This window comes from Delphinus delphis, chromosome 4 (genome assembly GCF_949987515.2).
Source record: "Delphinus delphis chromosome 4, mDelDel1.2, whole genome shotgun sequence".
Lineage (NCBI taxonomy): Eukaryota > Metazoa > Chordata > Mammalia > Artiodactyla > Delphinidae > Delphinus > Delphinus delphis.
In genome coordinates, this window is record NC_082686.1 from 7,071,655 (window position 1) to 7,097,011 (window position 25,357).

Here is a 25,357-nt window from a genome sequence, read left to right on the forward strand (position 1 = left end):
TTCCTGTGCACGTGGTCAGTTACTCAAAGTGCCAGGAGGACCCCAGCAGGGCCTTCTATTACTAATAGAAGCCTTTATTATGGATATCACATTGATTTAATTTGATTGGTAACTACATTGGGTGCCTTCTCTTTGCCACAATCTCTGCACTGGGGTAAATTACAGTTCAGCAGAAAGATGGGCATAGCTGACTGCAATGCAGTGTCATTAAGTGCTATATAATCAAAATACTCTAGAAGCCCATAGGAAGGGCAGTGAACTCTGCTGGGAGTTCAAAGGTCAGCTTCCAGAAGAGGGAACAGTTAAATTCAACTGACAAGATTTCCATAGGTGGAGCCAAAGAAGAGTTGTGCACATTCCAGGAAAAAGAAACAGAACAAATAATGGTAAAGAGTAAAATAGCCAAGAGAGCTGAAGCTTAACAATGGTGGAGCCTGACAGTGCAGCTCTACCCTTAGACTCCCAGAGTTTAGACAGCATGAATCAAGAAAAGTGCTTTGGGGCTTCCCTGGTGGCGCAGTGGTTGAGAGTCTGCCTGCTGATGCAGGGGACACGGGTTCATGGCCCAGAGCAGCTGGGCCCGTGAGCCATGGCCACTGAGCCTGCGTGTCCGGTGCCTGTGCTCTGCAACGGGAGAGGCCACAGCAGAGAGAGGCCCGCGTACCGCAAAATAGAAAAAGAAAAAAAAAAGAAAAATACTTTGGTTATATTACCGTTAAGGGGGTTTCATTAAGTAGGAACGAATATAGGTCAAATTTGACTTAGTGTGGCCGCATGGGATAGAAAGTTACACGACTTTGAAGAACATCAGAACACTAAAAGCCACATTTTGTTTGCTAACATTAACATTTTTTGAATATCATTCATTTTTAAACTGAGAAATCAGAACCCAAATGTGTTCTCTCTCATGTCTGCCTTCGTTCAGACTTTTAAGTCACCAAGCAGAAATTAGCTTGTCTTCAAATTTCATTTCATCAAGGCAGATCACCAGCTCTCCACGCCACCCCCATACGTATAAGTGGCTCCTCTCCCCTCAGCAACCTCGCCTCTCCCACCCGACAGCTTTCTCCCACTCAGCATCTCCTCGGCATGGCTGGGCTCTGAGGGAGAAGGAAACTTTCATGAATGGCTATGTTCCAGAAAGCGAGCAATAAGAAGAATCACAAAGGCTTAGCTAGAGCTTGAAGGAGCCTAGAAATCACCCTGTTCAGTTTCATAATGTTTCTCTTTAAGACACTGAAAACCAGAGAGTGACTTTCACAGTGTCTACAGAGCCTGGAACCCAAAAATCGACGTCGACATCTCCTGAAAGATTCTCGTACACTTTACTGTGCTCCGCTAAGCTAGTCCCTACGTTGACACGTGTGTGTACCCATATCATTTTCAAGTGCCAGAAACCTATGTAAAAGTTTGCATTGCTGTAAAAAGAGCTGTATCAGTGGGGGGCTTTCAGGATGTGACAACCAGCTACCTGACGGTCTCACTCTCTCCCCCAGGTTTGGCTGATGGACTTCAGCCAATGAAGTTTTAGTAGAACAGTAAAAATAATTACTCCAAAGCCTCAGGCGTGAGAAGCCCTCTTAGTGGTTACTACGCCAGATTAGGTGAGAAACAGAACAGTGTCTGTAGGCATTGAACCCAAAGTAGAAGCACAGCCATCCTTTGCTTTTGGTGCTTGAGTGGTGATCATTGAAGGTACTTGGAACACCTCTGAAGACTCTGAGGGCTCACGCCCAGGACATGTTCAGTTTTCCTGGTGAAGATGCTGATGGGTTCTAGCATTCCCTCCCTCTTTGCTCACCCTTCCCATAGCATGTCATGCGGTCAAAACATCATCCCTGCTGTGTTAACTTCTTCCTGCTGTCAGTTTGCCTCAACCCGGAACTCAAAGACCACTTAATGTTTTTCCTGACTGAAGGTTCAGATACGTAAGTGTGTGCCCCTCTCCTGTTAGACAGAATCATGACCACAGATGCCTAGTTTTAGGGCATTATTTAGGGTGAAGAATGTGGCTGTTCTGTGCTCTGTGAAAGATCTGAGAGATTTTAAAATTATCAACAACAAATTCTGACCAGGAGCTTAAGAAGACAACTATTTAAGTCACAGGGGCCACCGCTGAACACATAAGGCCAGGTAACTATCTTCCCAGGATCCTAATAGAAAAGCTGGCCTTATGAGTGAGCTGGCTTTTAAAAGTTTCCCAGCCCTTGTGGCAAGGCCAGTTATTCCTGTTGGGCTGAAGGAAGATCTCTTGCAAAGAACAGGTGAATGCCCCTGCCTGAATTAGTTAAAAATGCATATTCTCTTGAACTGGTTTCCATCTATTGGTTTCTAAACCAGCTCCTATAGGACAAAGCCCTCAGGCTCTAGCTGGCAGGTCATCTGCCTGTGGACTCTTCCAGCAGGTCCCCAAGTACCTGTCTCCTCTTGCCCCTCGGGGTTCCCAGGCTATCTCCTGCAGGAGGTTTCTCAACCTTTCCACCACTATTCCCAACTAAAAAGAATTCCTCCTCTGGAAAACAGTGAGGCTGTTTTAGGGCTTTTTCACATTCTTCTTCAATGGGATGGCACAAAAAATTATCCCCAAATGGAAGAATAACTTAATAGAAGTGTTACCTCCAAATGATTCCTCTGTAGGGTGATGAGCTGGCCTGGTTTTCCCGTGACTGCCCCAGTGTTAGCTCTGAAAGTCTTGTGTCCTGGGACATCACTTGGTCCTAGACAAACTGTGACGGTTGGTCACCCTACTTCTCTGTTTCCAGCTCTTTTGTAGGCAACTGTCAAATTTTAACACTTAAAACATTTTTGTTTAATTTTTAAGTGTGAATATAGGCATGATTTCCTAATTTGTTAGCACCCACTGGACATTTGTTAGGGCGTACGTAAAATCCAATTTTGTCAAATGGGAAGATGTATACTTAAAAAGTTAGATGCAGGAAATGCTCAACACTCTGTACAGAGGCTGGTCACCTTCCTTTAAACCTCCCCTAAAGTTTGTTAGCAATTTCAGGTCCTCACCCACAGAGTGGCTTGGGAGTCGGTGAGTTGCAAAGCACCACTGACATTAATTCAATGGTGATCCAGCTTCCTCTTGCCTCATTCAAATTGGACATTGTTGCTTTAGCTGTTGTTGGTGCAACCTTACGCTGAATGTTAAATACACACATTTTGTTCCTGGTTCACTTCAGACCCACCTTACTAAGTGATCTGTTCTGTGGCAATTTCCATCAATGAAAGGTATATGATAATGACTTTTTTGCTGTTGACAACATGGCTGGTAAATAAGAATGCAACACCTACAGGGTAGTTTCCATCTTCAGGCTACTGCATCCAGAATGATCCCACCTTCCTTACAAAACTTAACTGACTGATGAACAATATCAGTTTATCAGTATCAGTTTATCAATATCAATATCACCGTATCATTCATATGGCCACGTGTTACCTGCTGGCTTGAATTAAGTCACCTCTTCTATTTCTGTCTTATTGTTGTTAACTCTGAATCAACTATATGGGTGATCTTCTCTGCCAGACAGTGAGATGTCTGTGCATGGACCCCATCTCCATCAGGTGGCCAAGCACAGTATTTTACACAGGGTAGATTGAGTCTGAAACTCAATCTCAATTCAAAACTCAGAGTCACATTTAGACTATTTAAAATACAATAGAGTCGCTATATGTATATGTATAACTGACTCACTTTGCTATACACCTGAAACTAACACAGCATTGTAAATCAACTATACTCCAATAAAAATTTAAAATAAAATAAAATAGGACAGAAAATGCTATTATCACCCCAAATAATTTCTGTGAATAACTGAGGAACACAAAAGTAGTGAAATATTTTACCTTTTCTCTTGGTTTTCATATTTTAGCGCTTTGTCCTTAGTTAGATATAAGCTACATACTTCAGCTTTAAAAAGTCATCCAGTTGGGCTTCCCTGGTGGCGCAGTGGTTGAGAGTCCGCCTGCCGATGCAGGGGACACGGGTTCATGGCCCAGAGCAGCTGGGCCCGTGAGCCATGGCCGCTGAGCCTGCGCGTCCGGAGCCTGTGCTCCACAATGGGAGAGGCCACAACAGTGAGAGGCCCGTGTACCGCAAACAAACAAACAAAAAAATCATCCAGTTGATGGAATATTTTTCTTCTTGGGTTGGAGATATCAAGGTATAGGCAACATGTTTGATTTTATCTGATGGACACAGGCATTATCCTTCATCACCAAATTCCATCAAACTGTCTCCTCCTTACAGGTTTCATTGTTCTGACATTTCTGGCCATAACATTTTGGATCCTGAGCACACGTAAAGCCTCTTTCCCACTTTTCCCAAGTTCAGTCCCTGGCCTCTGGCATAGCCCATTGGATGCACCTTGTATGTCTTCTGGCTCTTTATTTGGTTTAGCATTTAGTGGTATTATTATACCGTAAATCTTTCATTTATAACTTCCTGAATCACTTCTCTATGAATCCATAGTTTCTATCTCTGATAACCACAAAGAAGAAAGTAATTAAAACCTTGATTCTCCATCAGTACCTCTATTCCTACATGGTGTAAATGCAGGAGAGCCCAGGAGAATTCTCAGGACTTATTTTAGGTATTTATTATTAGCAGAACCGGGTAAACAACTAGAATTTTACTTTGGGATCCTTCCCACTGCAAAACTGTACCTTTTTGCCAAAGCTTCTAGTTATTGTGGGAAAACTGAGCAATGCAAATTGTCTAAATTCATACAATGAAGATCCCAGCCGAGTTGTCATAAACTCTAAAGGACTTCATCCTGAAGAAGTAGTCTGGGTATGGAAAGACGGTGATGGGCACTCAAAATCTCAGCTCCAAACCCCATTGAATCCTGAGCTCCCTCAGCCAAGTGCAGGTGCTAATTGAGCAAACACTGCCTGGAGAAGTTGTAGCTTTACCCAAGGCTACACAAATTGGTTAAAGAAAAAAATGGCCTCGAAGGGAAAGCTGTCCACAGTCATTCTTTTTCTAGCCTCGTGCTTCAACTTATCAAGTGTGCTTGTAGAAACAGCTGAGTCACCAGCAGAACAAAGAGATGATGAAGAATGCCAATAAAAGGATACTCTTTTCCTTATTGTTCTCCTTGATGGTCCAACTTGACGAATAGAAGCTGGAGATGTAGGAGGCCAGGTTGGACTCCTGAAACCAAAGTGATACGGATTCAACTTCCTTGATGTTTGACACCTACACAGACTGGAAAAGGAGTGCCTGGATTTTCTTTACTCCTCCTTTAAGAAATGTTCCTAAGGTTTTTGTACCTTCTTGCATTTATTTTTTATCACATGCTGAAGAATAGTTTCTGTACCTGTCATTTGCTCTGTCCCACCAGCTTGGGTTTTCCATTGTGGTCACCCGAACCCAGAGTGAGTATTGACTTATGACTCTCTCTTCTTCAAACGACTTTCATTGATGAACTTCTAATCCCTGAAAACTTGCCTTCGCTCACTTCTCTTCTGAAATCTGTGTGTACTTAACAAGCAGCAGTAGTTGCAAAAGCACAGCGTTACTGTTTATCAGTCAGTAACTACTGCTTATCACACAGTGAAGCATGCACACCAACAAGAGTGCTTGGATTATCAACTTAGACTCATGGCAATCTCTTGGCAAACATTGTTATGTTTTGTTTTTCAAATTGCTTAATGGTATATCTTACCTTACTAGTCAACTGTCACTTTATCCTTGCCTCAGACACAGAATTGTTATACTATTTCTTTCTGGCAAGCAGTACAGTATAATGGGGGTAAAAGTATAGGTTTAGTCTCAGGTAGGCATGGATGTAATTCTAGAATGGCTACGTACTAACACAAATGCATGACCTGGGGCAAGTTCATTGATGAACTGGTTTTTGCACTAGTGAACTTAGGAAAACAAGTATACCTTCCAGGGTTCTAATGCAGCATAGATGAGGGTGAGTGTAGAAAGGGTCTGACCCCATGAGGGGTTCTATCAGAGGGCTTTAGGGAGTGGAGTTCCACGGTGAAGGTGGCCAGTGTCTAGACACTCTTCCTGCCCACTGTGGTCTGCCACTGTGACAGGATACTCTCTTGTCTTGTCTCAACTCTCATCCAAAAATGGTCATATGAAAATTCCTGCTCTGACACTGAGATTCTCCTCTCTTCTTCTGGGTTTGAATTGTAAGACAGGTAAACTGGGTATTCCTATTCCTTTAAGATCTGCTGTTTTCACTAGTCCTTCTGCAGAGGCCCTGAGCTGGCTTAAAATACCTTAAATGATTTGCATTCCCTAGAAGCCCTGCTGTTTCTTCCAAGGGGAGCCTGTAGGTAGGAGAGCTTTCTGAGTCCTACTCTATTTCTTTTATCACAAACCACTTGAGTAGTCAAATAGTTTAGATTACTTGAATAAAAAGAACTTAATTAGATTGTTCCTAGGAAATTGAGTTTTCTCATGCCAATTTTCCTGATGTGCATTGCATTGCAGTGATAAGCTATAAGTTTTATGCCACTTAGTTAAGCATTGTTTCTTGACTTTTATAGGACCTTAGTATTCCCAGCAATGGAGAATGAAAATCTATCTCTTATCTTGGTTATAGAACCTAAAATAATATTTGATATTGCTCAGACACCCCTTCTGTTTCTTATTTGCTGTTGAAGTACTTACAGCACCCAACCCTGAATCAAGTACAGATATAAATGTGTGCAAGTCTGAAGGGGCAAAGATAAGGGGGTGGGGAGTGTTATGTATGGCGTTGGCTGTCCCTTGTGATGTAATGTGCTCTTACTGGCAATAAGTATACAATGCAAACTTCCACCCGAATTGTAGGAATCTTTAGGAATCACAAGGGCAGGTGATGGAAAGCTTCTTTCCGGTTGTATATGCCAAACTATGTGTGCATTTATGTGGAACCTGGGAAAACATGGAACACAGGCACAAGATGAAATCAACATGACAACAGTAACACCACCCTTCCACCAGAAGGCTCACTGTTCAAGTGGCCTTGGAGAACATGTAGGTACACAGAGTAACAAAGATTTCTTTTAACTCCAGTGTTTTATTAAACCTATCTATCTATCAATTTATCCATCCAGACAGACAGCCATCTGTCCTTCGTTTTCTGGTTTTATGATGTAAACTTTGCCTTTTTCTTGAAATTGAAGCTCAGGATAACTTTCAGCTTTAAAGGTCTCCTGTCAGAAAGCCTATGTTCAAGTTTGGTTCTCAGACATGCATTTATATTATTGTGAACGGCAAATCCCAAATGTTAAAATCTGTGGAGTAGGACTGTTACTACCAATCTGATAGATATGTAGGTAAATACATGCCCCTTTAATTAACACACACACACACACACACACACACACACACACACACCCCCCATACAGGCCAGGTAGCAAGTATTATGGTCATAATGTAGGGCACAAGAAACAAAATTTAACTCCTAAAGATTATGTTAAAATTCTGCTTGCTTTGTAATATACTTATTCTTTACTTTTTAAAGTTGAAATCAAGCATTGGAGAGATTCATACTTTGCCTATATGCTTAACACTAGTTTTAACCAAGATTTTAAAAACACTCCCTTCAGGTCACTGTAACTCATCTCTTGACCCCCAGCAGATAGTAGGGAATATGGAAATATCTTCACTCCTCACATGAGCTGCTGTGACTTTAAAGGAAATCAAAGGCAGCCCTGGAATTTTTATTTTTGGTCTGTATCCTGCAGACCAAAACTTCCTCCAAAAGTTTGTCTTCCTTGAATGCCGACAGCAGCCAATACTCCTGGATCTCATTGAACTTGGCAACACAAAGAAACTCTAGTGAGCTCATTGCTTCAAGAAAAATCAAGACTTCATTATTAGTGGGTTCTATTCTTATTCCATATGACAAGGAATTGAGACTCTGACACACAATTCATTTTAGTTTTAATAATAACAACTGCCATTTGTTAAAGAAATGCCAAGGGTCAAGAATTTGATTTAGGTGTTTTATATCCACCACCCTGTTTAACTATTATTGAATATCAAGTTATTTTTTATAATTTCACATTTGCTATCATATTAACAAATCTATCTGTGAGACAGGGATTATTCTTCCCACTTTGTAGGTGAGAAAATTAAGTCTTAAATTAAATCACTAGCCCAAGATCAAATAGTTAGCAATTTGAGTTGCAAAGATTCAAATCTTGGTCTCCCTTCCAAGTACGCATTCTGAATCACTGTATTTTACAGTCACTCATGAATCCACAACTCATGTGGGTCATCTCAGACTTAACTGAGCTGCAGTAATGGATTACACCATGAAGGAGTAAAAATAAATGAACACATGATGTTTGACCCAAGTTCTATTTGATTTCCAGCTGTAGACACCTTTCACCTTTTCAAAAAAGGTTTATAAAAGGAATTATTCATAAGGTGACCTCAAAGCCTACTTTCAGATGCAGCCTTATCTGAAAGCCTCATCTGAGGAGGTTCTCAGATGAAGGGATTGTGGGGTGGCTAGTAGCCTTCCTCATTTCCTTCCTGTAGTATTTAAGCATCAAGGTGATAATGAAGCAGAACAGTGGTCCCCGACCCTGACTGCACAATAAATCACCCAGAGAGACTTTTTAAATGGCCAAGAGATTCTAATTTAGTTGGTCTAGGGTGAGGTCTTGACATCAATATTGTGTTTAAGAAACTGAGATGGTTTAAATGAAACTAAGTTTGAGAATAAGGGGGTGGACACAGAGAGAGGACATTGGGAACAGAGCCAGGAGGAGGTAAACTCAGCTTTCAATCCAGGTCTCCAGTCTTCCATCTCTCCCCACTGAACCTCTCTCTCTGACCTCATCCTGTTGTCAGACCGTGTGATGACGGGGCCTGTAGAAATCTCCTGTGGTCAGAAGGGGACTGGGCCTGTTCTTCCATGTCATGGATGAGTCACCAACCCCCAAAAGAGCATCTTAGACCCACAGTGTCCATGTGGTCATCGACCTCAGGATGTGTCCAATTCCCTTAGCTGGGCCTTTGGTCAGCTGCCAGTCAACAACTCTGGTGACTTTGATTACCTCGACTCAGGAAGAAAAGACTCTGTTCTTAGTCCAGAGTACCTACTGGTTCCCATTAGTTCTGCAGAATAAATACCTCATAAGTAACAAGACAATCCCCCACTGTCTCATTAGCTGCTAGTGCTATTGCCCCGAGGGCCTTCAGCGAGACACAGCTTTCCAGGGGTCAGTGACTTTAAGTCATTTGGAACTCAGGGGTGTGCAGGGACTGAGATGGGACCAGAGATCAAGATCTTACTGCTGGGGACTTAGTTCTGCCTAGAAGGAGCCGTTGGAGTCCAGGGAGCTCTGGGTGTCCCCTCCTGCTAGGAGAGTGGACAGTTCTAGAGACAATCTCTGACCCACCCCAGATCTGATGGAGGCAGCGATGAGTGAAGGAGAGGCACACCTATGAGGAAGTTGGTTTCGTCACCACCGGATGAGGAAAGACAATAGCTCTACATGCAGGCCCTAGACCCAGGTTAGGTTGGGTTTCTGTGCCAAGCATGGAATGTGGACTCATCTCTGCTTCCTGGTATTTTTAAAGTTGCAACTAAAGGATCAAACTCTACCCCTCTTTCCTCACTTGTATGCAACTCGCATACAAGGATTGCTTGTTATTGGCCCTGAGGAGAACAAAGGAGATACAATCTGGTTTATATTACATATTGATCCCTCCTGAAAACACGCCTAATCTGCTGTTTCTTTCCCTCTTCCAGAGTCTGGTGGGTGAGAAACGAGTTTAACCACAAAGAGCTTAGCAAGCCCTGTCTTCAGACTATACTACAAAGCTACAGTAATCAAGAGAGTATGATACTGGCACAAAAATAGAAATATAGATCAATGGAACAGGATAGAAAGCCCAGAGAAAAACCCATGCACATGTGGTCACCTTATCTTTAATAAAAGAGGCAAGAATATACAATGGAGAAAAGACAGCCTCTTAAATAAGTGGTGCTGGGAAAACTGGACAGCTGCATATAAAAGAATGAAATTAGAACACTCCTTAACTCCATACACAAAAATAAACTCCAAATGGATTAAAGACCTAAATGTAAGGCCAGACACTATCAAACTCTTAGGGGAAAACTTAGCAGAACTCTCTATGACATACATCACAGCAAGATCCTTTATGACCCACCTCCTAGAGAAATGGAAATAAAAACAAAAATAAACAAATGGGACCTAATGAAACTTAAAAGCTTTTGCACAGCAAAGGAAAATATAAACAAGATGAAAAGAAAGCCCTCAGAATGGGAAAAAATATTTGCAAATGAAGCAAATGACAAAGGATTAATCTCCAAAATATACAAGCAGCTCATGCAGCTCAATATCAAAAAAACAAAAAACCCAATCCAAAAATTGGCAGAAGCCCTCAATAGACATTTCTCCAAAGAAGATATACAGATTGCCAACAAACACATGGAAGGATGCTCAGCATCACTAATCTCTAGAGAAATGCAAATCAAAACTACAATGAGGTATCACTTCACACCAGTCAGAATGGTCATCATCAAATAATCTACAAACAGTAAATGCTGGAGAGGGTGTGGAGAAAAGGGAACCCTCTTGCACTGTTGGTGGGAATGTAAATGGATACAGCCACTATGGAGAACAGTATGGAGGTTCTTTAAAAGACTAAAAATAGAACTACTGTACGACCCAGTAATCCCACTACTGGACATATACCCTGAGAAAACCATAATTCAAAAAGAGTCATGTACCACAATGTTCACTGCAGCACTATTTACAATAGCCAGGATATGGAAGCAACCTAAGTGTCCATCGACAGATGAATGGATAAAGAAGATGTGGCACAATGGAATATTACTCAGCCATAAAAAAAGAATGGAACTGAGTTATTTGTAGTGAGATGAATGGACCTAGAGACTGTCATACAGAGTGAAGTAAGTCAGAAAGAGAAAAACAAATACCATATGCTAACACATATATATGGAATCTAAAAAAAAGAAAAGAAAAAGAAAAAAAATGGTCAGAAGAACCTAGGGGCAAGATGGGAATAAAGATGCAGACCTACTAGAGGATGGACTTGAGGATACAGGGAGGGGGAAGGGTAAGCTGGCACAAAGTGAGAGAGTGGCATGGACATATATACACTACCAAATGTAAAATAGATAGCTAGTGGGAAGCAGCTGCATAGCACAGGGAGATCAGCTCAGTGCTTTGTGACCACCTAGAAGGGTGGAATAGGGAGGGTGGGAGGGAGACACAAGAGGGAGGAGATATGGGGACATATGTGTATGCATAACTGATTCACTTTGTTATAAAGCAGAAACTAACACACCATTGTAAAGCAATTATACTCCAATAACTATGTTAAAAAAAAAAGCTTTGGAACAGAACAGGCTTTATAGAATCATAAAAAAAAAAAAAAGAACTATCATAATATCCAGCAATCCCACTACTGGCATATACACTGAGAAAACCATCATTCAAAAAGAATCATATACCATGGTGTTCACTGCAGCTCTATTTACAATAGCCAGGACATGGAAGCAACCGAAGTGCCCATCAACAGATGAATGGATAAAGAAGATGTGGCACATATATACAATGGAATATTACTCAGCCATAAAAAGGAACAACACTGAGTTGTTTGTAGTGAGGTGGATGGACCTAGAGACTGTCATACAGAGTGAAGTAAGTCAGAAAGAGAAAAACAAATACCGTATGCTAACACATATATATGGAATCTAAAAACAAAAAAAAAATGAAAAATTGTTCTGACGAACCTAGGGGCAGGACAGGAATAAAGACGCAGACGTAGAGAATGGACTTGAGGACATGGGGAGGGGGAAGGGTAAGCTGGGACGAAGTGAGAGAGTGGCATGGGTATATATACACTACCAAATGTAAAATAGATAGCCAGTGGGAGGAAGCCACATAGCACAGGGAGATCAGCTCAGTGCTTTGTGACCACCTAGAGGGGTGGGATAGGGAGGGTGGAAGGGAGACGCAAGAGGGAGGAGATGTGGGGATATATGTATATGTATAGCTGATTCACTTTGTTATACAGCAGAAATTAACACATCATCGTAAAGCAATTATACTCCAATAAAGATGTTAAAAATAAATTAATTAATTAAATATTTTTTAAAAAGGAAGAAAAAAGAGAAGGCAATGTCCTGGTATATTTCCTAAGTGGGTCAAGCTTTGTATAATCTAAAAATTAAATAAATAAGGACTCAAGCTTGGGATTCACTTAGCAAGTCTTTATTCAATTAACAAATAGACAGCAATATAAATGGAACTAAAATTATCTCAGGCAGCTTATGTCCAATTCAGAAACACAATGGAACCAAACAGTTTGTTCTTAGGAATAGTTATTTTATGGCAAAAACAGTCTAGCACAGGGACCAGCAAACTACAACCCACAGGTCAAATACAGCCCACCACATGTTTTTGTAAATAAAGTTTTACTGCAACATAGCCACGTCCATTTGTTTACAAATTGTTTATGTCTGCTTTCAGGCCAAAAAGGCAGAATTGCAGAGTGGTGACAAAAAAAAAAGGGTGAGAAGTATAGTCCACAAAACTGAAAATATTTACTGTTTGGTCTTTTTCAGAAAAAGTTTGCCAACCTGTGATCCAGCAGATCAAGCAATATAAAATGTATCATCTAAAACCACCTTCTTAGTCACAGTGAGTAGAAGTCTCCAGAAAAAAAGAGGTTCTTTCCAACAAGTAGTTATTGAGCACCAGTTAAGTGCAAGTTTTGTCTTGTGAATATCAGAGAATAAAAGGATGTGCATTTTTTAAACCTGCCCTTAAGAAAATTATAGTCCAGTAGGAAAAGTCAGAAAGAATTTATTTCTTTACAAAGAAAATATTTCTAAAATTTTATAGCTTGAAAAACCATACAAATTTTGAACCTTCTCAAAAGTCCTCATCTCAATAATTGTACAGACAAGAGGCAGAGATGTTCAATGGTTCTGAATTAGACAAGCTCCATGAGATGATTTTAGTTGCATTCTTATTGTTGGCCACTTGTTATTTGAACAAACACTTGCTAAGTGCCTCTCAAGCTTGAGTCCTTATTTATTTCATTTTTAAACTGGGTTGAAGTCACACAGCCGGGTGGAGAGGCAGGGAAGTGAATCTCTACTATTCGTTTCCTCCTCGTATACTGCACCATTTGGTTTGATCATTTTGATTACCACGTTTCATGAAGCATCATCTCAACTATGGGTCAGGTACTCTTCTATTGGTGTGGAGACAGCAGTAAACAAAACAGACCTCCACCCTGTCCAGTTTTTCTTTGCCTTGAATTTATAAGTAAGCATATACACGCACAGCTCGTCAAGTGAGGATGGAGAAAAAGCAAGCAGGTGTGGGTGATGGGAAATGAGGAGGGGTCAAGAGGCCAAGAAGGTGCCACTGATGAGGCTACTTTGGGACAGAGCCCCGTTGAGACAAAGAAATTGGGCAAACAGATAGACAGAGTCTTAGAGGGGACGGCCCGGAGGAGGACAGTCTGGGAGCGCACTAGGAGAAGAGCCAGGATGCCCGGGTGGTAGGAGAGACGTGGGGATGAGGGATTGGGGAGGAAATCCTGTAGAACCTTGCAGACCTTTGTATGAATTGAAAATGAAGCCACTTGGGCATTTTATTTATTTATGTATTTTGTTTTATACAATTTTTAAAGGTTACTTTCCATTTAGTTATTACAAAATATTGGCTCTATTCCCCATGTTGTACAATAGGTTCTTGAGCCTATCTTATACCCCATAGTTTGTACCTGCCACTCCCCCACCCCTATCGTGCCCCTCTCCCCTTCGCTCTCCCCACTGGTAATCACTAGTTTGTTCTCTGTATCTGTTAGTCTACTTCTTTTATGTTATATTCACTACCTTGTTGTATTTTTTAGATTCTACATATAAGTGATATCATTCAGTATTTATCTTTCTGTCTGACTTATTTCACTTAGAGTAATGCCCTCCAAGTCCACCCTTGTTGCTGCAAATGGCAAAATTTCATTCTTTTTTATGGCCGAGTAGTATTCCACTGTATAAATGTACCATACCTTCTTTATCCATCCCTCTGTTGATGGACTCATAGGTTGTTTCCATGCTTTGGCTATTGTAAATAGTGCTGCTATGAACATAGGGGTGTATGTATCTTTTCGAATTAGCGTTTGTGTTTTTTTCAGATATATGCCCAGGAGTGGAATTGCTGGATCATAGAGCGACTCTATTTTTAGCCCTTTGAGATACCTCCATACAGTTTTCCATAGTGGCTGCACCAATTTGCATTCCCACCAACAGTGCACAGGGGTTCCCTTTTCTCTTCTTGGGCTTTTGAAATGATTTAAATGTTGGATGAGGCCCTCTCTCTTTAAACTCCTAGCTCTGGGTTTCTGTTTGGTTTGTCTTCAAAGGGTGTACACATGGGTACACCCATGTGTACACACATGGGCAGGAGAAGGGGTCTTTTCCACACGCAGACCCGTGTGAAATCCTGGTGCTCAGGTAACCCCAGATCACTGTCAGTATGGCAGAAACAAGCATCAGAGAAGCAGCAGTGAGAACAGCACGTATATAGGAACAAATTTCAGTCCATCTGGGATGCATATAACCACCACCTTGCTCGCTCTCTGATTACATTTTCTGTTTGGGTAAATAACCAAGACAGAGTGTGGAAAATGCACCATCCAAGTCTTGGCTGCACAAAACGAAATGACCAGTGGACGCAGTGTGGGGCAGAGGTGACGACAGCCCCAAAAGGCAGCTGTGGCTTCAGGTACCCATGTGCCTGTTAAGGATAATTAATCCCTCCCTGAACAGAAGAAAGCGGTTTACACACACCAACACTGGGCCTTTGTAGACAAAAGAAAAGAGGAAGCAAGTCATCCTTGAAAAGTTTAGACTAAAAAGTGGAATAATCCATGGAGGGTGGAAATCCCATATTGCTCCAAGAGTATGTTTTGCCCAAATGTATTTAGGTAGTGGCCTCAACTCTACACGCTCTCACAAATTTGCTGTTCATAGTGGAGAGCTTGGATCTGGACAGCAAGCTTATTTGCACAAGATGAAAATTCACTGAGCTGCCTCGGGCCTCTGCCATCTACACAGGGCTGGCCTTTTCATGGAGCCCATGGGCGCCTGCACCCAGTGGTGCTGTGAACACCAATACCGCAACCTTCAGGGAGACATCTGGAACAAAAGCGATACCCTGCTGCATTGAAAGGTGACCTGGCTGCCTTGCACTTGGGGAAATTGCAAACCTGAAAATTCTCAGCAAGAAAAACATATCTTACCAAAGCACAAACCAGACACTTGGCACCTACGCTCTGTGACGCAGGGCTCCCCGACTGGCAGGAAAACCACAGTAAAGAACTGATTATGCTGCTAGAACAGATTCCACGGGCTGTCCTAGGCTATTTTTATTTTATAATAAGGTACAATATGTTCCGTGATGCTCCCTACCCTGGGCAGTTTTTAAAAATTGTATTTGCCTACTCATTAATCCCAGTATATCACCAACTACCCAAAAATTGAACAAATTAACTAGATTTGGGTGTGTCTATTAAATGCAACAGCAAGAGTCATACACATGTGTAATTTTTATTATAAGCAGAACACTGATGGCTGGTACCACCTGTTGACTATGGAAATCTTTCATGAGAGATGGGCATTTTGAAAGACCGAGCTCCAGGAAAACTCTTGAATTTTACAGATCAAAAATGCCTGCCTTTTTAAATCTTTTTTTTTCCTTTTAAGAGAAGTCAACTGTGAAAACAGTGTTTGGTCAAATGTTATTTGGTCAAGAAATGGACTAAATCCTCATAATAGAACATTCCAAGAATTTTCCCCCTAAGAAAATAAATGTTCCTGTTTTAACTTAGACTCCATAAAAATTAAAATTGTTTTGGAAGAAGGAATGGCTTCCCTGCAACATAATGGATATTCAACAACTCAGATGCATTTTGAAAGCAACTTTCCATCCATCTCTAAAAGGATAACAGACGATCAGTGTAAGATTACTCGTAAAGCCCAGACCGTGCTTGAAGACTCATGCTCAAGAAAAACTTCCTTGCTAATGCTTAACTTGTTATCATGACCACGTTTGCTTTTTCAGTACTTCCTAGCTCCTCTGTAACCACTTTTAATCAGGCAAACTGGACAGAGCGTATCAAATCCAATCAGTAGGTCCGCTAAGGAAAGACTAGACGTGATGAAATTTGAGCATTCCCCATTGTTTTTTTTTTCTTTGCAGACTTTGAAAAATCTAAGGGTCACGAGAGGGTTAGCCATCTGCAGTGTCATGGTGGGAGTCTGCGCTTCTTGATGGTCCTTAAAAAGGACAAGCCATCACTGTAATACAGTGTACTTTGTTATGGGGGTCCTTGGAGATACAAGGGTGAGGAGAGACAGAAGTGACCAGTGAATTTAAGTAATATATCTAATTACTCATAACAAGGAGAAAGAATAGGAAATATACCCCAGGAATAAAAGCTCTGTAAGGAACTGCAGTAAAAATAATGCTCATATATGCAAATTTACACCTCATAAGAAAACACACATAAACCAAGAGTCTTGTTCTAATTTTTTAATGGCAATTTTGCTGACAAGATCAGGAGACTTGGGCCAAACATCTGCATCAAATGATAAAAGTCACAGCAAAAATGTCCTTTTTCCACTGTAGGGCAGTCACAGCAAAGCAGACACACAGAAATGCTTTCTGTTTTCACTTAAAGCTCAGATGAGGGTCCAAGCAGAGTTCCCCATGCCGGGAGTGGTAGTGCTTCTATTTCCCTTGTAACTCTAATTTCTATTCTAAGATAAGGTTGAAGGAGCTGACCTTTTTCATATCTTTGGTTTGCTCATTGGCCTGCAAAGATTGTGCATATATCTATGCTGTGCTTTATTCACTATTTAACCCTAACTAACACTAATAACACTATTATTTTTATTTAGTTTTTATAGGGTACCAGAAATGTGGCTGAAGTTAAATACTTTTTCTGCCTTTCCAGCTACAATGGAAATTCTTTTTTGGAAGGTTTTTAAAAGACAAAAAGGGAGAAAGGGAAAAATAAACATAAATCAGGACCCCAAGAGAGGTCTTTTCAGAATTCATGCGTTCAGATTCCCTGCCACGGGGGTCCTGTGGGTTGCCTGTGGATTCTCGGGGAGGGGGGGCAGGATGCCTTCACTGTAATGCCACCCTTGGTGGCTATTACACTTGATATACTTTCTGGGTGGGTGGCTTTGTGACCTTTGGGTGATCAGATAGCAAGCTTGTGGGAACTGAGCAATGTTACAAATATCAAAGTTGTAAAGTAAATGCCACATCAAAAATTGTTCTGGTTGGAATCTTGGTAGTAAGGGTGAACATGCCTCTACGAACATCTGGCTCCCAGAAATATCAAAAACAAAAACAAAACAGCTAGGTCTGAATTATTTTCCATCAGCTCCTGTGAATAGGTCTTTTCTCCTGTGACAGCAAGCCAGCTTTCCCAGTTCAGTGGAAAATGGCTTGCTTCTGCAGGTTGACCCTCATCCAGAAACATCCCAGATGTTCCCCGTCACTTCTGCAGATCTACTTGTAGGGTTTTAACTTTCACAAGTCACTTGCCTCGCAGTTACAGGATCATGTCTAACCAGGGAACAACCTCTGAGAACAAAAATATTTTGTGAGGGAAGGACAGGTAAAAGATGTAGAGAACTGAAAGGGAGAAACATTTTTCCCTGTGGTCTTTCTTTTCCACACCAATCCCTGGACATAGAGTATTGGAACTATACTCAATATCTGGTAATAACCAATAATGGAAGAGAATGTAAAGAAAAAGAATATATATATGTATATATATATATATAAAAGAATATATATAAGAATATATAATATATATATATAAACTGAATCACTTTTCTGTACATCAGAAATTAACACAACATTGTAAATCAACTATATTTCAATTAAAAAAAGTTATGGGCAAAAGGAAACAAAAATACAATTGCAGAATAGAAATATTAGCACAGTCTTAATCATCTATTTTTAGAAAAATGACATACTTATTCTAGAGAAAATCATCTCTGGCGGTCATCAAAGATCCAAGTGTTTTACAAAGGTAAAAAGAAAAGGGAGGAAATGTCTTCTATGCTTCAAGAAAGGCCCTGAAGAAGAGTTTTTGTGTCCAAAACCTATGAAATCTACTGACACTGTGCATGGACTATATTGATTTTTCTCAAGAGTTAAGATCTCTGTTGAAATCCCAGCATTTCATGATTTTATCAGGAAATTACCCTGGTGGGTTTCTGGACATCACAGGCTGTTTGAGCATGGAGAAAGTGATCTAGCCACACACCTAACCTGTCTGACAGGTATTGCTTCTACCTGTATGTCTTATTCATGAGTCAGAAAACACCTCTGTTGCCAGGTTTGTGTTTCATTTTGTTCTTACTTTTGTCTGACTCAGGATGTTGAACGAGTTTTAAAATTCAGAAATATAAAAGGTTTTAAAAAGCATGTGCTTATTATTCAGATTCTCCAAATAACAGATATCTTTATACATAAACTTACATTTATTGAAATGTTTATATAGGCAAAAAGGAACCCTAGAATAACGCCAATGCCAGCATTCAAGCTGTGTCTCTACAGCTATAAGACTATCAGACATTGAAGGGGTTGTGATAGTTTCAGTGCCTGGTTGGTCCACTCGGAAAGGGCTCCCAGTTGTGAAGCTCTCTTTAATAAACTGGAGGGGATCTTTAAACCCAGCCTTGGTTGGTCCTTCAAACAGATCACAAATTCATAAAGTCTTTTAATTTCCATCATCACATCTTGCTAGAACAAAAGTTGTTTATTTGTTTCTGTTTGGTCTATAAGGAACCCAGGACAGCAGTAACGAATCATTTTACTATGTGTAGAACTTTAATTCAAAATATGATTCATATATATATACACATATATATATGAATATATATAAAAGTGTAATATATCTGACAATAACAGCATAAAGGAGGTAGGAGGGAACAGAGACATGTTGGGGTAAAGTGATGACACCAGATGGTAACTTTAATCTACAATAACAAATAAAGAGAACCAGAAATGAAACATAAGAAGACTGACATAAAAAGTCTTTAGATACGTATTTTCTCTCCTTTCTTATCTCAGCTTCCTTAAATGATATATAATTACCTAAAGTGGTAACTAAAGCAATGTATTGTTGGGTTTATTATATATGTATATGTATATTTGTATACATATATAGAGAGATGTATGTGTATATATATATATTTATACACACACACACATATATATATATATATATATATATATATATATATATATATATATATATATATATATATGTGAGAAAGAGAGCATGTATAACAAGAATACCACAAAACAGGGAGGAGGACTGTATAGAGCTATGTAAGAGTAAAGTTTCTATATCTCACTGGTTGGTATTAATTTAGCATGAGTCTGAAGTCAATTCTGATAAATTAAGGTTATAGTATAAACCCTAGAAAATACCTTCTTATAAGCCACTAAAAAAGTAACTGAAAAAGTTATTAGAGGAATTAAATTATTACACTGTAAATATTCACTTAATGCAAAAGAAAGTAGTAAAGGAGAACAGAGGAGCAAAATGTTACATGAGCTATATAGAAAGCAAAAAGCAAAACAGAAGGTGCAAATCCAACCATATCAGTAACAATACTAAATGTGAAGAGATTAAATAGTACAATCAAAAAGCATACATTGGGCTTCCCTGGTGGCGCAGTGGTTGAGAGTCCGCCTGCCAATGCAGGGCACGCGGGTTCGTGCCCCTGTCTGGGAAGATCCCACATGCCGCGGAGCGGCTGGGCCCGTGAGCCATGGCCGCTGAGCCTGCGTGTCCGGAGCCTGTGCTCCATGATGGGAGAGGGCACAGCGGTGAGAGGCCTGCGTACCACAAAAAAAAAAAAAAAAAAAAAGCATACATTTTCAGACTGGATTAAAAAAACCATGATTCAATTATATGTTGTCCCTGGGTCATAAACTTTACATTCAAAAATATAAAGAGCTTGAAAATTTAAAAATGAAAAAAGATATGCCATGCAAATAGCAATCATAAGGGAGCTACTAATGTCAGGCAAAATATACGTTAAGGCCAAAGAAATGATACTGGAAATAAACAGGGTATTTTATAATGATCAAAGGGTCAATCTATCAGAAAAATATAATAATTATAAACATTTTTCACTTAACAAATCTGAATAGGCCTACAAAAATTAAAATATTGAATGACTAATTTTAAAACTTCCCACAGAGAAAAGCCCTGACCCAGATAACTTCATTAATGCATTTACCAAACATTTAAAAAAAAAATAATAGCATCTCTCCAGAAATTATTTGAAAAAAATAGAAGAGGAGGAAACAACTTCCAAATCATTTTGTGTGGCCATTGTTACAAAGACACAAAAATCAAACAAATGCATCATAAGAAAACTCTCAAAACTACAAACCAATGTCTTTTATGAACATAGACACAAAAAAATCCCCATCGAGATAATGGTGAGCTGAATCCAGCAACATATAAGAAGGATTATTCCTATGACCGAGTGGGAAATATCCCAAGAATGTAAGGCTGCTTTAACATCTAACAGTCAATCACTCTTATATACCATATCAATAGAATAAAGGACAAAAACTACATGACTATCTCACTAGAGCATAAAAACATTTGACAAAAGCCAACACCTATTCATGATAAAAAACACTCAATAAACACTCAATAAACACTCAGGAATAGAAGGAAATTTTTTCAACTTCATAAAGGGTAGCTATAAAATCTCGCAGATAACAACACACTTAATAATGAAAAGTTGAATGTTTCTTTTCAAGATAAGGCAAAATACAAACAGGTCCACTCTCAGCAATTCTATTTGACATTATACTGGAGGGCATAGCTTTGGAAATTAGGCAGACAAAATCCCTGGTCAGGGAACTAGATCCTGCATGCATGCCACAACTAAGAAGCCCACAAGCTGCAACTAACTAGTCTGCATGCTGCAACTAAGAGTCAGCATGCCACAACAAAAGACCGCGCATGCCACAACTAAAGATCCCATGTGCTGCAACTAAGACCTTGCACAGCCCAAACAAACAAAGAAATATTTTTAAAAAAGACAAACGAAATAATAAAACCATCCAGATTGTAAAGGAAGAAACAAAATCATCTCAGAGATTTGAGAAGATGGCGGAAGAGTAAAACGCGAATATCACCTTCCTGCCCACAGATACATCAGAAATACATCTACATGTGGAACAACTCCTACAGAACACCTACTGAACGCTGGCAGAAGACCTCAGACCTCCCAAAAGGCAAGAAACTCCCCACGTACCTGGGTAGGGCAAAAAAAAGAGAAAAAAACAGAGACAAAAGAATAGGGATGGGACCTGCACTAGTGGGAGGGAGCTCCCCTCCCGGGAGCCTGTGCAGCCTGCCACTGCCAGGGTCCCGTGATCCAGAAACAACTTCCCCGGGAGAATGCATGGCGCACCTCAGGCTGATAAAATATCTTGTCAGCTGCTGCCGCCGCAGGCACGCCCCACCTCCATACCCCTCCCTCCCCCAGGCCTGAGTGAGCCAGAGCCCCCAAATCAGCTGCTCCTTTAACCCCGTCCTGTCTGAGTGAAGAACTGACGCCCGCCGGCAACCTACGCGTAGAGGCAGGGCCAAATCCAAAGCTGAGCCCCGGGAGCTGTGCGAACAAAGAAGAGAAAGAGAAATCTCTCCCAGCAGCCTCAGGAGCAGCGGATTAAATCTCCACAATCAATCTGATGTACCCTGCATCTGTGGAATACCTGAATAGACAACGAATCACCCAAATTGAGGATGTGGACTTTGGGAGCAAGATATATTATTTTTTCCCCTTTTCCTCTTTATGTGAGTGTGTATGTGTATGCTTCTGTGTGAGATTTTATCTATATAGCTTTGCTTTCACCATTTTCCCTAGGGTTCTGTCCGTCTGTTTTTTTCCTTTTTAACTTAAAAACATTTTTTTCTTAATATTTTTATTTTAATAACTTTATTTTATTTTATCCTCTTTCTTTCTCTCTTTCTTTCTTTTCTTTCTTTCTTTCTTTCTTTCTTTCTTTCTTTCTTTCTTTCTTTCTTTCTTTCTTTCTTTCTTTCTTTCTTTCTTTCTTTCTTTCTTTCTTTCTTTCTTTCTTTCTTTCTTTCTTTCTTTCTTTCTATTTTTTCTCCCTTTTATTCTGAGCTGTGTGGATGAAAGGCTCTTGGTGCTCCAGCCAGGAGTCAGTGCTGTGCCTCTGAGTTGGGAGAGCCAACTTCAGGGCACTGGCCCACAAGAGACCTCCCAGCTCCATGTAATATCAAGTGGCAAAAATCTCCCAGAGATCTCCATCTCAACACCAAGACCCAGCTTTACTCAATGACCAGCAAGCTACAGTGCTGGACACCCTATGCCAAACAACTAGAAAGACAGGAACACAGCCCTACCCATTATCAGAGAGGCTGCCTAAAATCATAATAAGGCCACAGACAATCCAGAACATACCACCAGATGAGGACCTGCCCAACAGAAAGACAAGATTCAGCCTCACCCACCAGAACACAGGCACTAGTCCCCTCCACCAGGAAGCCTACACAACCCACTGAACCAACCTTAGCCACTGGGGACAGACACCAAAAACAATAGAAACTACAAACCTGCAGCCTGTGAAAAGGAGACCCCAAACACAGTAAGTTAAGCAAAATGAGAAGACAGAGAAACACACAGCAGATGAAGGAGCAAGGCAAAAACCCACCAGACCAAACAATTGTAGAGGAAATAGGCAGTCTACTTGAAAAAGAATTGAGAATAATGATAGTAAAGATGATCCAAAATCTTGGAAATAGAAGAGACAAAATGCAAGAAACATTTAACAAGGGCCTAGAAGAACTAAAGAGCAAACAAACAGAGATGAACAGCATCATAAATGAAATTAAAAATTCTCTAGAAGGGATCAATAGCAGAATAACTGAGGCAGAAGAATGGATAAGTGGCCTGGAAGATAAAATAGTGGAAATAATTACTGCAGAGCAGAATAAAGAAAAAAGAATGAAACGAACTGAGGACAATCTCAGAGACCTCTGGGACAACGTTAAACGCACCAACATTCGAATTATAGGGGTTCCAGAAGAAGAAGAGAAAAAGAAAGGGACTGAGAAAATATTTGAAGAGATTATAGTTGAAAACTTCCCTAATATGGGAAAGGAAATAGTTAATCAAGTACAGGAAGCACAGAGTCCCATACAGGATAAATCCAAGGAGAAACATGCCTTAATCAAAATATCACAAATTAAATATAAAGAAAATATATTAAAAGCAGCAAGGGAAAAACAATAAATAACACACAAGGGACTCCTCATAAGGTTAACAGCTGAACTTTCAGCAGAAATTCTGCAAGCCAGAAGGGAGTGGCAGGACATATTTAAAATGATGAAGGAGAAGAACCTACAACCAAGATTACTCTACCCAGCGAGGATCTCATTCAGATTTGATGGAGAAATTAAAACCTTTACAGACAAGCAAAAGCTGAGAGAGTTCAGCACCACCAAACGAGCTTTACAACAAATGCTAAAGGACCTTCTCTAGGCAAGAAACACAAGAGAAGGAAAAGACCTACAATAACAAACCCAAAACAATTAAGAAAATGGGAATGGGAACATACATATTGATAATTACCGTAAATGAAAATGGATTAAATGCTCCCACCAAAAGACACAGACCCGCTGAATGGATACAAAAACAAGACCCATATATACGCTGTCTACAAGAGAACCACTTCAGACCTAGGGACACATACAGACTGAAAGTGAGGGGTTGGATAAAGATATTCCAGGCAAATGGAAACCAAAAGAAAGTTGGAGTAGCAATTCTCATGTCAGAAAAAATAGACTTTAAGATAAAGACTACTACAAGAGACAAAGAAGGACATTACATTATGATCAAGGAATTGATAAAAGAAGAAGATATAACAATTGTAAATATTTATGCACCAATATAGGATCACCTCAATACATAAGGCAAACGCTAACAGACATAAAAGGGGAAATCGACAGTGACACAATCATAGTAGGGGAGTTTAACACCCCACTTTCACCAATGGACAGATCATCCAAAATGAAAATAAATAAGGAGACAGAAGCTTTAAATGATACATTAAACAAGATGGACTTAATTGATATTTATAGGACATTCCATCCAAAAACAACAGAATACTCATTTTTCTCAAGTGCTCATGGAACATTCTCCAGGATAGATCATATCTTGGGTCACAAATCAAGCTTTGGGAAATTTCAGAAAATTGAAACCATATCAAGTATCTTTTTCTACCACAACACTATGAGACTAGATATCAATTACAGGAAAAGATCTGTAAAAAATACAAACACATGGAGGCTAAACAATACACTACTTAATAACGAAGTGATCACTGAAGAAGTCAAAAAGGAAATCAAAACATACCTAGAAAAAAATGACAGTGGAGACAGGACAACCCAAAATCTATGGGATGCTGCAAAAGCAGTTCTACGAGGGAAGTGTCTAGCAATACAATCCTACCTTAAGAAACAGGAAACATCTCAAATAAACAACCTAACCTTGCACCTAAAGCAATTAGAGAAAGAAGAACAAAAAACCCCAAAGTTAGCAGAAGGAAAGAAATCATAAAGATCAGACCAGAAATAAATGAACAAGAAATGAAGGAAACGATAGCAAAGATCAATAAAACTAAAAGCTGGTTCTTTGAGGAGATAAAAAAAATGATAAGCTATTACCCAGACTCATCAAGAAAATAAGGGAGAAGACTCAAATCAATAGAATTAGAAATGAAGAAGGAGAGGTAACAACTGACACTGAGAAATACAAGGGATCATGAGAGATTACTACAAGCAACTCTATGCCAATAAAATGGACAACTTGGAAGAAATGGACAAATTTTTAGAAATGCACAACCTGCTGAGACTGAACCAGGAAGAAATAGAAAATATGAACAGACCAATCACAAGCACTGAAATTGAAACTGTGATTAAAAATCTTCCAACAGAGAAAAGCCCAGGACCAGATGGCTTCACAGGCAAATTCTGTCAAACATTTAGAGAAGAACTAACACCTATCCTTCTCAAACTCTTCCAAAACAAAGCAGAGGGAGGAACACTCCCAAACTCATTCTACGAGGCCATCATCACCCTGATACCAAAACCAGACAAAGATGTCACAAAGAAAGAAAACTACAGGCCAATATCACTGATGAACATAGATGCAAAAATCCTCAACAAAATACTAGGAAACAGAATCCAATAGCACATTAAAAGGACCATACACCATGATCAAGGGGG